Below are 15,076 nucleotides of genomic sequence, written 5' to 3'. Positions count from 1 at the left end.
GTTGATGTGTCACAGACAGCGATTGAGGAGGTATAGGGGGAAAAGACTCAAAACATTACTAGTTTCAGAAGAGAAACAGTCATCTCACAGATATAAACTTAATTTTAATTAATTTTGGCTGGAATGTAAATAGAAATGTTTTGTTTTCAAATGTGCTGAAATTCAACTTACAGGTTCCATAGCAGTTTCCAGAAAGAGGAGTAGTCTTCCTCCTCAGCAGCTGCTTTTGAGGAAAACTGCTCCTAGTGATGAAGACAGCAACACGAGCCATTTCTGCCACCACACTTCGATGTGCAGCTACCATACATACTTATCAACTAACTCTTTACAAAGCCCTTTGAGATAAAAGTATGAAAAAATGAGAATAGTGGCAAAGTCCATATTAGTATGTTTTAAAATCCCACACAAAGGAGAGAGGTGGAGGATTTGTCTATGACTCTAGCTTTGAGTCAAGCTATTTCTTTCTATCTATGGATTGAAACATAGAGAAGAATAAGCTGAAAGGAATAAAATGCAACATATAAATATTCTGATCTTTTTCAGCAGAATTTTTATTTTTATGAGAATAGCAAGATTAGGTTGGCAGTGAGACTGGGAAAGAGAAACTAAATGTGTGTATGAGGGTGGTGAGGCCCTGGCCCAGGCTGCCCAGAGAAGCTATGGATGCCTGTAGTGGGTTTATATGGCAAGGTTTTGGTAGTGGGGGGCTGCAGGGACGGCCTCTGTGAGAAGAATTCAGAAGCTGCCCCATGTTAGAAAAGGGCCAGTTCCAGCCGGCCTCAAAGGGACCTGCTCCTGCTGAGAGTCGAGCCAACAAGCGATGTTTGTGCCTCTGTGAGAGCAGATTTAAGAAAGGGGGAAAAAAAAATGCTGCTCAACAGCAGCTGGGAGAGCGAGGAGTGAGAACCAGCCCTGCAGACCCCAAGATCAGCACAGGAGGAGGGCAGGAGGTGCTCCAAGCGCCAGAGCAGCAGTTCCCCTGTGGAGAGGCCCCTGGTGGAGCAGGCTGTCCCCCTGGAGCCCATGGGTCCCACACGGAGCAGATCTCCACGCTGCAGCCCGTGGAAGAGCCCCCGGTGGAGCAGGTGGATGTGGCCTGGAGGGGGCTGAGGCCCGTGGAGAGCCCCTGAAGGAGCAGGCCCCGGGCCAGAGCTGCAGCCCATGGAGAGGAGCCCACACAGGAGCAGGGGGCCTGGGGGGAGCTGCCACCCATGAGGGACCTGTGTTGGAGCAGTTTGCTGGAGGATGGACCCCGTGGTACGGAGCCGTGTGGGAGCAGTTCTTGAAGAGCTGCTGCCTGTGGGAAGCCCATGCAGGATCAGTTTGTGAAGGACGGCACCCTGTGAGAGGGACCCCACGCTGGAGGAGGGGCAGAGAGTGACTGTGATGGAGCTGCGGAGATGAAGTGTCAGGGACTGACCATAGCCCCCATTCCCTCGTTCCCATGTGCCACCTGGGGAGACAAGGAGGTGGAAGAGGGTGGATGGGGCAAAGGTTTTTTTGGTTCCTTTCCTTTGTTTTTTTTTTGCTTGCTAGTAATAGGCAATCAATTTGGACTCATCTCCCTACTCTGTTTAGCCCATGACAATAATTAAGTGATCTCCCTGTCCTTATCTCAACCCTTGAGCCCTGTACTATTTAAACTGTAAAATATTATTGTTATAGTCTATGTGAGTATACAACTATATCATAGTTGCAGGATTGAAAGTCAATGAATAAGTTTCTAAATTACATAGATGCTTTTGCAATTTCCTCCCTGCTTTTCTAGGGAAATTTTCTAGATTTTTTTCTATAAATTTCTAGAAATTTTCTTCTTGCTTTCCCTATGTTACTAGGATCAACATTTTAAAGGTATGATAGGAAAGATCCACAATGCTAGTTCCTTTGGGTACGTATAACGAGACCTAAAGTAGTTAAAAAAAAAAAAAATCCAAGAAGCCAGAAGGGAAAAAACTACAACAAGAAGGCCAAGAGGGAGAAAAATGTACATATCAAACAAAATGTTTGGCAGCATGCCCAGGAAAATTTTTCCAGATATATCAAGGTCAGACATCGCAAGCTTTTCTGAGGATAAATCCTGTATATGAAACAGGAGATATCTAAACAAGCTACAAAATACACTTGCTCTCTCTTTCCTGAGGATATTGTGAATGCTAATTAGAACATTTGGACAGTGATTGAGGCAGCACATGCCAAGTAGGCAGTCACAGACAATGAATAACACTAGGATCATCAAGTGTGAGCTGCAGTCAGAAGACTCAGCACAGTCACCCAAGACAACCCTGGAGATGTAAGAGAAGAAAAAAGTGGCCATGTGACCAGAAAGGTATTGCACTTCTGTGTAGGGGGGACATGGGCAAGAGCCTAATAAAAAGGAAAATAAAATTTTCATGGGGTAGGGAAATCACATCAACTATGTTTTGCTTTCTCCTAGACATCTTGGTTTACACATTATGTTTTATATAATGTGTGCAACTATTAATTTATTTTAAATTGAATTACCAGTTTAAAAGTTACAAAGATGTCACAGAAGGTGACAAATAGAGGAAGATTCTTTGAATTGGCTGTTTCTATGAGTCCTGTCCCTTTTTGATTAGTCATGCTTGTGTTTAACTTTTTGTTTTCTTTTTCTTTTTTTTTTCTAAAGTAAAGATCTAAGAGTTGACAACATTTTCATACTATCCTTGCCTCTAAGAATTCCATTTCTTGAAAAATGACAGGAAATTAATATGAATAGATACCATTCCTTTCTACATCATTTAAAAATTTGTGGTACCATTCCAAACTTAAAACTTCCAAAAGTACTCCCACAAAGGGTCCTTTCAAAGCCTGGAGTCAGTATATGAAGTAGAGATGGGAGAATTTATGTGAATAAACTGGGTGAGGATCAACAAAAAACATAGCTTGCAGTGTCAGCCAGCAATATCTCTTTGTAAGGACTGGGAATTATTGAAATGATTGTAATAGTTAGTCTTAATATTTATAGCCTAGCAACCAGTTGATAGAGACCAGATTTGATTATAGTTTGCCTGAAGTAAGCAATCATTCAGTGGGATTAAACCAGATTATTGAGTTAAACAAAATACAAACTGCTCTCCTCTTTGGTCTCCTTCATTATCCCCTTGAATCCTCTGTGCACTCCCTCTGAGGTTCTCCAGCATGTTTCACTTTTCTTAATCCTGCTTTTTTCAAGCATAATTTAATTTATGTAAATCATTTCCATTCTGACTCTCTAAGCCTGAATGTTTGGGAAAGTCTCTGCCAGTTTGAATACTTCCTTAAACGTCCTCAAATTTTAAAGTTATCTCAGAACACTGTAATCCCATCTTTCCTGAAGATCTCAGAAGCCCACTTGTCTACAGTGATAAAACATACGCATAAAAACAGTATTTCAAATTACTGCTCCACTTGTGATTAAGAACTTCTCCTTTCAAGTGCAAACAGAATATTAGCATATGTTTTTACCAGTTGCTCCCTGTCAGCTAGGTAACAAAGGGCATGCATTGGTACATAGAGGCAGCTTTATGTAAGGCCAATAAGTTAAGTCTTGTTTATATGACATTGAAACCTGAATTAAGACAGGCTTTAACTTAGTGTACCTTGCACATGTTCTGTGAAGTTAGAAAGCAGTTAAGGATTCCAAAAGTTTCCCACTGAATACTACTAGGGGAACAAGTGGCTTCTTGCATTGCTGAAGAGAAGAATGCAGTGACCACTGTAAATAAAATTGAAACAAATTCTAATGGTGGTAAAGACTAAATTATGCAAATGGTCAGAGGGTGTGTAAATCTGTCTGTACTAAATTACTACTAGATGTGACTTTTTAAAATAGCAGTCATCAGTTTGATGCCTGCTGGCAAAATTATCATAATAAATGCAATACTTATACCTTAGAGTCTTTTCTTCTGTCCTTGAAATTTTCTGAAATGTGTAAGATAAAGTACAGACACCACAAACACAGCTACAGGACCAGTCTTTTCTATGGCTTGTAAAGAGACTGATGCATAAAAGAACAGCTAGAAATAAATTTATAAATTACAATACTTAGTAGGACATTGATCCACTACTTGCCCTTACGTTTCTGAGTATTATACGTATTTATGAACTCCTTCTAGTAATGAAGGAGTTAACAAAAGTTACCATTAAAGAGCAGTAAATTGGCCCAGCTGTAGGAGATAAAGAGTCAGGAAGAGGTGAGTCAAGTTTTCCTTTGAGAAACATGGTTGGAAAGAACAGAAGTACTCTGAGCTGAGTTCAGGAAAAAACAGAAACATTTGGATGTTGAAGTAAGGACAGTCATAGGCTGCAGGTAAGTCAGATTTTTGGGAAGGATTGGGTATGCGCTTTGAGGGTAATGGTTTCTGTAACATGGCCTTTGGAAGACAATTTTGGCAGCCTTTTTCCTGAACAAGTTGATTTATTTGGAGTTTGAGTCTATAGTCCTTTCCAACGTGTTTTTTTTACAGTGTTGCCCAAGTAGACTTCTTAATTGGTGCATTTAGGCTCCAGAAGATAGATAATCAAGCATGTATAGAATTTCACAGATAGTGTATGTGTGCAAAACCCTATTGCTTAACATACTGTTCAGTGTACAACTATTATTGATGAAGAAGTGTAGCGTTGCAGAGTTATCTAAGCCTGTTTTGGTATTCAAAATGTAAACTAGGTAATTCAAACTATTTGTGGTGTTAGTAACTATGTATTGTAATGAGCACCCTGAAGGAAGAGCATTTCCTTCAGAAATGTTTAAAATCTGTGAAGTTAGCACTTAGCTAATTAGGTGCTTTGAGGTCTGCTTCACTTTACAATCCTCAAAACTTTGCTTGCTGGATAGTCTTTTTCTTTTCACAATTAAGATGACTTATTTTTTCATGTGTAAGTCCTAGAAGTTATTAACTTCTTATTGTGTTTGCTACATGTGGTGCTCATACTTGGCCCTGGTGAGACTGTATGCCTGTGAACTCTTGAAAATCTGTATTCCCCATCTGATAACAGCTGGCTTTTGATCCATACTTGGGCAATGCATGTTTTATAAGATAAACATTCATATAAAATGTTGAAATGTAAAGGACTTCTTAGTCAAAAATTTTCTATCTATAATTGCAGTTCTTTTTCACTTTCTGTAAGCATCTATATCTTATGCTCTAACTCACTTGACTGATATAGTCCTAATTACATACAAATGATTGTATTATTATAAGTTTAACACTTCCTTTCTGAATCTGTACAATGGACAAAGCTATTCTCCTTGTGATCATGATTTTCATCCCTGTATTTAGAATGGCTAATGCACATTTGAATTTAGGACTAGATTGGCTTATGGATCAGTAGAGATTCCAGGTGCTCCCTATTATCTTGCTAGTTGAGGTATTTCGTGGGGGAAACAAACCAGAAAAACCAGCAAACAGCTGTGCCAGTGTTTTACCTTTATTACTTAGGTAAGTTGCAGGTGGCTTCTTTCAAGTAATAGGATGGCTAGTTTAGGTATACTTGCGTGGCATTTCACGCTTTCTTTTAGGTAAATTTTAAGACTATCTGTTGAGCGTTCAACTGAATTTTCAGTAAGTCTCTTGGTAGTGGAGAGGCATAGTTATTTATTAGACCTACTTTTGGTTTTCAGTGAGGCAGAAGAATAGATATTCTCTGTAGTGATTAGGTTCAAGATGAAATTTCTTTTGCTACCGTTTGGTCTGGAAATCCTAGGGATCAGAGTACCTGTTCAGAAATGTTGAATGATTCTAACTTACCAAATTTTATCCTTTAAATCTTAAAACGTAAATTCCGAACTTCTGTAGTGCGTGTCTCTAGTGCGTATTACTTGTATACATATGTTGTGGTTTAACCTGGCTGGCAGCTGAACACCACACAGCCGTTCGCTCACCCTCCCCCCCTTCCTCTCTGGGATGGGGAAGAGAAACAGGAAAGTGAAGCCTGTGAGTTGAGATAAAGACAGTTTATTAAGACAGGATAATAAAAATGATAATAGTACTACTAATAATAATGTGTACAGAACATGTGATGCACAATGCAATTGCTCACCACCCGTTGACCGATGCCCAGCCTATCCCCGAGCAGCCGGCCCCCACCCCGGCCAGCCACCCTTATATATTGTTTAGCATGACGCCAGATGGTATGGAATACCCCTTTGGCCAGTTTGGGTCAGCTGTCCTGGGTCTGTCCCCTCCCAGCTCCTGCTGCACCCCCAGCCTGCTCGCTGGCAGGACAGAGCAAGAGGCTGAAAAGTCCTTGGCTTGGTGTAAGCACTGCTCTGCAACAATTAAAACATCAGCATGTTATCAGCGCTCTTCTCATCCTAATCCAAAACATAGCACCCTACCAGCTACTAGGAGGAAAATTAACTCTGTCCTAACTGAAACCAGGACAACATATAATATGGAAAGGGGAACAAATAAGCATAATAATACTAGTTATATGAAAACAGCTTTCTAGCATAGCTATTTATAATAAAGAAAGCAAATTACAGAAAGGTTCTTTGTAATGATAATTTCTTTTCTGCAGAATACCAGTCGTTTGGGACACATGAACTAGGATTTTACTTTTTAAGCATGAGCAATAAAAGATGGGGTGTCCTGGGCCTCTGATTTTAAGTAAATCGTATATTTTCTCTGTAACTTTGGAAAAGTCATTTGACCTACTTGTGCCTTATACAGCCCAACTGGAAAATTGGATAAAGACCAGGGCCTCAAAATGCCCCCAATGCTGTACTGAAGCTTACTCCAGCAAATACTGAAAACATGGTATACAGGTGATCGTAATAAAATGTTCTGTGTTCCAATGTGCTGATCTGCTGAATGAATATTGATTGTATAGCAGGTAAAGCAAACACATTAAGAGTTTTTGCAATAGTTTTGCGTAACACCTGTGTATCCCAGTATTCTTTCTAAGGTAAATCTAATAGTTTGGAGCCAACCATATGTGCTTTTTCTCATCAGCCAAACCTCCTTCATCTCAGAGAGCAACAAAGAAACTTTGTGTACTTTGTCACATAGGTAGGGAGGTGGTATTTTTACACATACAGAAGCAACTTTCTTCAGAAAAGTATTTATTGGAAAGTAGTGAAAGTGTAGCGCACGAGTACCTGTGTGTTTCTATATCTTAGCAGTCATGCACACCAGTGAAAAAAAAAAAAGCTGTGAAATGTTGGTTGAGAATAGCATGCTTACATGCGAATTTAGTGATTGCTCTTGCATTTCCCTTCTCCATCTGATTGTTATGTATGGTTCTTTAGGATGGCTGTAAAAATGTTCAGGAAGAAAAGGATTTTTCTTTCTCTCTAGGGTTCAGACTGAAACTAGTATTGTTTTGTTAGCTTGAGTTCCTAGAAAATTCTCAGAATACTGAGAGCTTGAGACCTAGAAAGAGAGCTGTGGTGTGTGTGTAGTAGTAATGGTCATTTGTTAGACACCATGAAAGCAAGCATAGAGCAGAATGCATTATATTAGTCAAGGAAGATAGCTTGAACCAAGAACTGTGGAACAGCATCCCACCCTGGAGACAGCAAAAGGTAGACATGATGTGTTTGTGCCATAGATTGTGAGGAAGAATAGAGGTTGCCCCACTGAGTGAGGCCGGGCCTTGTGAGCCCTTAATGTTTGGCCTAGCTGAGGCCTCCTCAGGGGCCAGAGGCATGCAGCTCTGTGCCTGCAGGACAGTCCGTGTGGCAAGCATTTGGGGATTCAGTCCTGGCAGCGCAGACTGTCACCAATACCAGCTTTGTGACAGTAATTTTTATTATTAGTTACTCTAACTCACTCTGATGTAACTGCTGTGGAGGAGCATAGTGTATATGGAGCATTGACACTTTCACTGAGATAAGAGAAGATAACAGAATGTGGGCAGATCCTCAGCTGTGCGTTTTGTCACTATCCTATCAGTTTATAGCAGCTAAGCAGCTGCACCTGCATTAGTCAAAGCAAAGCTCAAATTTTCATATGCTTCCCCCACCATCTAAATGGCTCCATCGCTTTGTTTCTAATGGCTGATGGATAAGGTAGTTTTGTTTTTTCACTCCCTCAGAACATGTCACATGAAGACATAACCGGCTGTCACAGACTTGAAAAGCTTTATGCTTCCAAAGACCTTGCTCTGCTCTAGTAATTTTACTCTCCTTGCATTTGCTGCCTGGGAACCTGATGGAAATGATATAAAAATGTGAATCTTTGTGCACCTAGAAAATGAAGGTGAAGCCTTTGTACACCCTGACATTTGTGGTGAGAAATACTGTATGTTTTTCCTACATTAACCCAACTTCATATAATAGTTTGGCTGCTCTCAGCAGAGGAAGTACAGATGGTGACTCCTGGCAGGCAGTGTTATTGGAAGACACTATGCTGCATGTGTACAGGTTGTTAAGCTAACTGACAGTTTTTATGCCGCATAGACTGCTGAGATTTTAAAAATCAGAAAATTACCGAATGCAAGTCAGAGGTCAGCTGGTTCTCTAGAAGGCTTAAAAATCCTAGTCCTGTAGTAGTGGTGCCATATGTTCCTCACTGCTTGTTGCCTTAAAATCGTAATAGTGAGAATCAAAAGCCAGTTGTCTGTTGTAATCAGCTTGCAGTGAAATATAGATGCACCCCCTGTGAGACAGTTAGATATACAGGATGTAATGCAGCATGGGAACAGTCCAGATCTCCCCTAATCAATACAAGGAAAGTCCAAGGAGCTTTCTAACTGTGAATAATCTATCCTGGTACAAAAAAAAAAAAAAAAAAAAAGAATTTTGATGTGCCTCTTCACAGTCCATAATTGAAAAGAATCACAGTCAGGGGTGAGGTGTTCCAAAGGGGTACTGCTGCAATTGGGGTTAAATCCATTTTTATGATTAAAAAGAAGAAGTAACCAGCATACTAATGACACTTTCAGTTGAAGAAATTGCAGACAGCCCTTTTGTACTAGTTTGCAATGTCCAGAAGGGCACAGTAAAATTATGAAAGTGAGCAGAAAATAATAAAATGGAACTTGCGAGAAAGAGAAATGTGATCTCTATTTGAGGGAAAGCTATCTTTCACATGGATACTCTACTGGAAGAAGGAAGGTGACTACTACTAAGGCCAAATGTGAAGGCTACTAGTGGATAACTGTGATGTGCTAGACCTTTTGACAGCAGCAAATACCACTGAAAATGTGTGCAGTGTTTTCCTCTGTTAGACCTTGCAGCATGCCAGTATGTGGTTGAGTGCACAGAATGTGGAAGAGTATGGCATCGTTCTGGCTCTCGTCTTTGAGGAAGGTTAATGGTGGTGAATGCCATTCCTCATCTTTCTAGTAACCTGGCAAAGAGGGATGCTTGTTTCATGTCCTGCTTAGCCTAGGATGAAGGTTTTGCATTATGAGACCTAGATTTTAATATGCTGGAAACTGTAACTTGTAATTAAGATGATAAAGAAATTAGAACAGATTAGTTAAATCTTTTCAAAACTGCTACTTATGCTTTAGATATATGAGAACATGAATTGTATAAAACTCTTTTGGGGGTACAAAGCTTAAAGAAGCACGAAAGGACAGAAATCAAAGATAAAAGGAAGTCTGAAATGGATACCAGAAGGCTAATATGCAAAATCTGTTAAGGATGTGGAACATCTGCTTGAGGAACAGGAAGGAATGTGTTCTTCCATCTAAATATCTTTATTTGCCATTGGGGGGGGGGGGGGGGGAATAAAGGGGGGATAAAGGAAAAGATGTTTCTTTCCTGGAGATGTATACAATCAGCAAATTCACATATTGGTGATGCTTTGATAATAGGCTTATGTCAAGTAAACTAGATGCAGAGAAAGCTGGTGGACTAAAAAGCTGAATGCTCAGAATTAATAACACTACCTGAAATAAGAATTAGTTGCTAATAGAGGGTGTTGTTTTCCATAAATTAAGGCTCAAAAAAAAATCTTATGCCCAAATTTTGGGGGTATGTTTAGGCTGGGTTAAACAGAATCTCAAACATGTCTGAAGTCATGTGACAGATTGGAGAAAAACTTAGAGAGGATCCCTGGCTTCTAGTATCTGCTGACAGGCTTTCCTTTCACACAAGAAATCTTTTGTAGCACAACTCTTTGAGCCCCAAAATCTTTTGGGCAATATATTTTTTGTCCTTTGTAATGTCCTTTAGTAAGCTCTTCTTGACCTGAAATTCTGTAAATTGACCTGATACTAATGTAACAGTGATAGAAATCCTTAGAGAAACTTAAATTTACAGTAGGAACACTATGATGTTCCTTGAAAACCTATTCTAGCATTCAGTTGTTGGTAGAAAGTTTTCAGAATGCATGAACTTCAAGGAAGCTTATCACTTTATGACCTTTTGAGCATGGGTATTGAGAACTATTTTCTTTTATTCCTCAAGAGATGTTTGTATTTGATTTTTTTTTTTATTTTTTTCCCCACTCAGCCCTTTCTTCTCTTAGGTGGAGTAAGTCTTATTGTTTTTTCTTTATCAGTCTCATCTTCTGAACTAGTGACAGATCATGTTGCAGTCTTCTGGACTCTGCTGTTTGGCCATGTCTCCCTTGATAGAAGATACTCCAGCTGAGGCCTTATCAGTGCTGCAAAGAGCAAGAAGACATTCTGCATCTGGCAGTCTGAGCTCATGTTTATATATCCCACTATAATGATTGCCCTTTTGCAAAAGCGTGACACTTTCTTCTATTCCCTAATGCAGCTATTCAAATAGACTCCAAGGAAATACTTGGGTCATAGATAAAACAGAAGAACATGATTAACTGCACTCCATTTACAGTGTCCACAGACAAGGAATCTTTAGTTTTTCACTTTTTTTTTATGTACAAGTTGTTATCTAAATAACTTCAGGCATTATCATTCCACCATCTTATATATTCCCTTTTAATGAACAAGTGTTCTTGTATCTTGGACGCTGTTTCTGATTTATATATTGGAAACAGATTTAAAGCTATACCAGCTTAAATCATGATGCCTGATCGGCACTATTAAAAGTAATTATTTAAACCACAATAATTTAAAAAGAGCTCCTGCATTATGGAGTAGAGGGATGAAGAGGAGCAGCCAAGCCATTGTCTGGAGCAAGGACATATATTTCAGACTATTGGGAACTACCACAGACTGCAAAATCATCCCTCATCGCTTCTTCTCTTGATGAAGGGTAGAGATTAAAGAAAAAAATGGTGGCATTTTGTTACGACTGTGAAATTATGGAACTAGTGAAAAATGCCATACTGCCGTTCCTAAACTAAGGGTTGAGGTCTGAAGCTAATGCTCTGCTCACTAGTGCAGAGCACCAATGTTTTATTTGTGGTATAATGTGCTAATACAGTAACGTTGTATCTGTGGTATATAATGTAATGTTTATCTGAGTAGCTCAAGCATTAGCTGGTATGTAGTGCAGGCTCAGTGTGCTACGTAAGTTGTTTCCTTCAGTGATTTCCCCCTCGATATTTCTTACCAACTTCCCTACCCCCCACAAAGCATCTTGTTAATGTTAGCTGGGTTGCTCTTATTTATTCTTATTTATTTTGGGATGGAATAGGAGTTTAGAATTTCTGTCTGGTCACTGAATTTAGAAGCAGAATTATCGAACCAGCTGGATATGTATTATCTAAATAAATTACTTCCATCTTATATTAATTCTTCTGAGCACTAAGTTATCACTTGAAGAAAATGTGCGTAATATCTGCAAGTAAATGAGGTAAGCTCTATTTCCACCGTGTAGTCATAGTGCAGAATTGCATACAACTTCACTTTTTCCCTGGCAGCTACTGATCTAGTTTACTTATAGAATTGAGTGCAGAACAGGTCTCTTGATATCTTTATTTTCTTTCTACTTTGACCTTGTAATGTAATCAGCTGGCAGATTGAGATTTTTAAATGGTCAAGTGATGGGCTCTGGCAATGGAACTGAGTGCAGTCTGAATGTGTTTTTTTTTTTTCTACACCAAGTTATAGACCAGATTCATTGAAACCTGATCGCATAAGAGTTAATGGCTTTTCCACCACCCATTGGAGCAAAGAACAACTTCTGGTGCATTTAAAATATTAATTATACAACTATCAGAGCATTCCCTGTGTCCTGAATGCTTAGAAAATTGGTTGGAAATAACCTATTTAACAAAGCAGTGTCTCATTCACTCTATTTCATGTAACTTTAAAAAAAAAAAAAAAAGGCAGCCCAAGCCATTCCTTTTATAAACCATTTAATGCGGTTTATGATAGCAATAATCCCCTTGAAATTGGTTATATTACTGTAGTTTGTTATAGTGTTAACTGCCCTTGTCTTCAGCTTGGTCCATTAACTGAAAATCCAGCCATTAATTTATAATGAGATGATTTCTTCAGGATTATTACCTTATTCTTAGTTTGTTGGAGATTAATATTCTTGTAGGATAGTGAAACAGTGTCAAAATGTAACAAGAAGTTCCCAGTTCAGCTTTTTTGTAGTAGTGAACTATCTATGCAAATCTCTCTGAGATTTACATGTAGTTTTTCATTTTTTATGTCACCAAAGATGCAAACATACAAGCAGTAGCTTTCTTTATGGAAAAAGAACAGTTATTGTCCCCAAATAATTAGTGGCAGATGATGAGAGAAAAGGATGGTGATGTTAAATGTGACAGTCTTAATAATGGGGAATAAAGGCTTGATCCTCACTATTCTGCTCAGTGGGAATTTTGCCAATGACTTCATTGGGGAAAAAAAAAAAATCAAGGCCAAAAAGACAAGGAACACATTATGCTATATCTTTTCAAAGATGTCGAATTGAGTTAAGAGGGAGGAAGTCATCAGCAAAAGACTATTGAAGCTAGTGTAGTCTACATCTTTATAAAGAAAAAAAAAAATATTCAATGATTTGATGGCACTGTTCAAGTCAGAGGATGGAAATCCTAGAAGAGCTCCCTAAATCATGTCCTTAGCATACTTTTGTGACCTATATTTTCAGTCCCCAAAGTCATCTTTTTCTTTGAGTAATACTATGCCAAATCTGAGAGAGATTAATTATTAGTTATACAGCATTATTAATTAATTTTGCAATCCACTCTAACAAAACATGCTGTCATTCATAAAATGTTGGTGAAAGCTCTGGAATTACATTACTGCTTCCTCCACTTGCATCAGACTTCTGCATTTTCATCTCATAGCTTTCTTAAATTTTGTCAGATCATCTGCTAGGAGTTGTCAACCAAAATGCTAGGAAATTATACAGAACTAGTAGGATATATGAACAACCTCTAAAATATACTCATGTCAGCTTCTAGTAGTGTTTATGTGAGCTAAGGCTTTCTTTGTCTGGAATAGGTTTCCTAGTGCGGAGAACACTCAGGAAATCCTTTTCCTGCTTTGCACAAGTCATCCATATGTTGATTACCTCTTCTCTGAGACTGAAGAGGGAAACGTGGCAACCCAGATTTCTTTTGAAGGACACCAGGGTTTATTCTGTACATGTGACAGCATGACTTCAGGAACCAGTCTGCCTGCCCAAAGGGTGAATGGATGAAGACTGCGCTTTGGGCAATAGTAAAAATGAGATCCTAAATTTGCTGCTTAGAGAAGGTGCCAGAAGTGATATTAATACAGATATAAGTAAGCATTACTGGGGAGGAGGGTAGGGGTGCATAATTTAATTCCAGCAAAAGATATGCAAATGTAATGGCAAAATAAGAATAAATGGAAATGCCAACATATCCCACACGCAAACATCTATTCTTCTTCCCCAGTGTCTGTGAGCAGGGTTGTCTAGCAGCATGCACTGAGAATTGGAAGATAAGCTTTACAGAGCAGAGAGAGAGGAATGCATTTCTGCCTTGAAAGTTCATATAGAGAAATGGTACATTTTTGTTCAAAATAGGGGATTATGGGTTGAACACTTGGCTTTCCTCCACCGTGATACTCAGAAGTGTGGAGGACAGCAGTCTCCCTGCAGAACATAACCTGTTGTGCAAGTTGAAATCAACAGGTGAAGCCTGGTTGAAAGCTTCAGAGCTAGTGATGTTTCCAAGCTTCATCTTAAATTATTTGAATTTATCTTCTGAAAATGAACACTGTATTGCTTACCCTCTTTTGAGGCTCACAAATGAAAAAAGTTTGTATAACACCAACCCTGAAACTTCAGCAACTGTAAACTTAAAAAAAAAAAAAAAAATAGTAGTCATAATGAACAATTCACTTTAAATTAAAATAGGTAAATTTTACCTGATCTAAATTGGAATTCTTAAGTTTAGCTTCCTGTGTTTACTCAGTTACCTCACTGGCACCTCACCTTGCTCACATCAGTATTGCTTAGTCTTCTGGACGGTATAATAGTGGAAATGCCTGTGGCTTCAAGGATGTGTGAATTGGTACTGCTCTTTCCTATATGCTCCCTGGGAGTGGGTGAGGTGGCCTTCTTTAGCTATTCTCTAATGTGTTTAGTTAGTATTTCCAATACTAACTAAAATCAGAAAAGAAATGAAACGAAAGCTTTCAGAGCATACGCACGCAAAATACTTAGCCTGACCAAAAGCATTATCTATTTTTCTTCTTTGCCACTCTTTATTATAGTAAGTTTTATAAATCATAATTCAGTATTACAGATACAGTATTGCAAGAATGCTAAAGAAAAGATATCACGTCCCTACCCTTCAACTATTCCCCTTTCTGTAATACTTGCTTAAAAAAAAAAGGAAAAACAAAAAGAATTAATAAGATTTTTTCAATTGAATGTCATGTTTCTTGAACAAAATATATTGTATATTTAGTTGGCTATTCATGCACTTTATATTTATACCTTTTTTGATTTAGCTTTAAAACTATATTCTATTTCTGCCTAGTGTGTTATCAATCTTTTTCACAAATGATATTGATTATATATGACAGTAGAGAATATTCTATCTTTTCAAGAGAAAACTGTTCACTTCCTAAAGGATACACTTTTGATTTCATCAGTAAATCAGCATGTGTGGTCTCCTGGGAGACCTGTCCACTTGTTCCTTTGTTCCTTTTTTCCTTTTTTTATATGATGGCAAAATTCAAAAAGCCTGAAGTTTTCCCTATTGCTTTCTTTGTAATTTTTTTAGGGTCTAAAATTAATAAGCAAAGCTGAAAGGACATGTAC

The 15,076-nt window shown here is 38.6% G+C and overlaps 2 protein-coding genes across 6 annotated transcripts in view; both read left to right on the top strand.

Annotated features, from left to right (window-relative positions):
* LOC310903941 (uncharacterized protein) overlaps positions 1-15,076 on the top strand; it is a 216,787-nt gene that overhangs the window by 26,960 nt on the left and 174,751 nt on the right. For 2 of the 5 annotated variants that reach the window (XM_083848039.1, XM_083848040.1), the window contains exon 1: positions 4,164-4,309. The exons of 2 other annotated variants lie outside the window; for them this stretch is intronic. The gene's annotated coding sequence lies outside the window, so the exon portion shown is untranslated. Of the gene's footprint in view, positions 1-4,163; positions 4,310-15,076 lie in introns of those variants that run through there. One more of the 5 variants, XM_083848041.1, reaches the window with a different exon arrangement.
* The window catches only part of LOC310903942 (uncharacterized protein), a 181,878-nt gene that overhangs the window by 135,809 nt on the left and 30,993 nt on the right, over positions 1-15,076 (top strand). The window lies entirely within an intron of this gene.

This window comes from Anser anser, assembly GCF_964211835.1.
Source record: "Anser anser genome assembly, chromosome: 9".
In the NCBI taxonomy this organism is placed as follows: domain Eukaryota; kingdom Metazoa; phylum Chordata; class Aves; order Anseriformes; family Anatidae; genus Anser; species Anser anser.
This window is presented reverse-complemented; position numbering and strand designations above follow the sequence as displayed.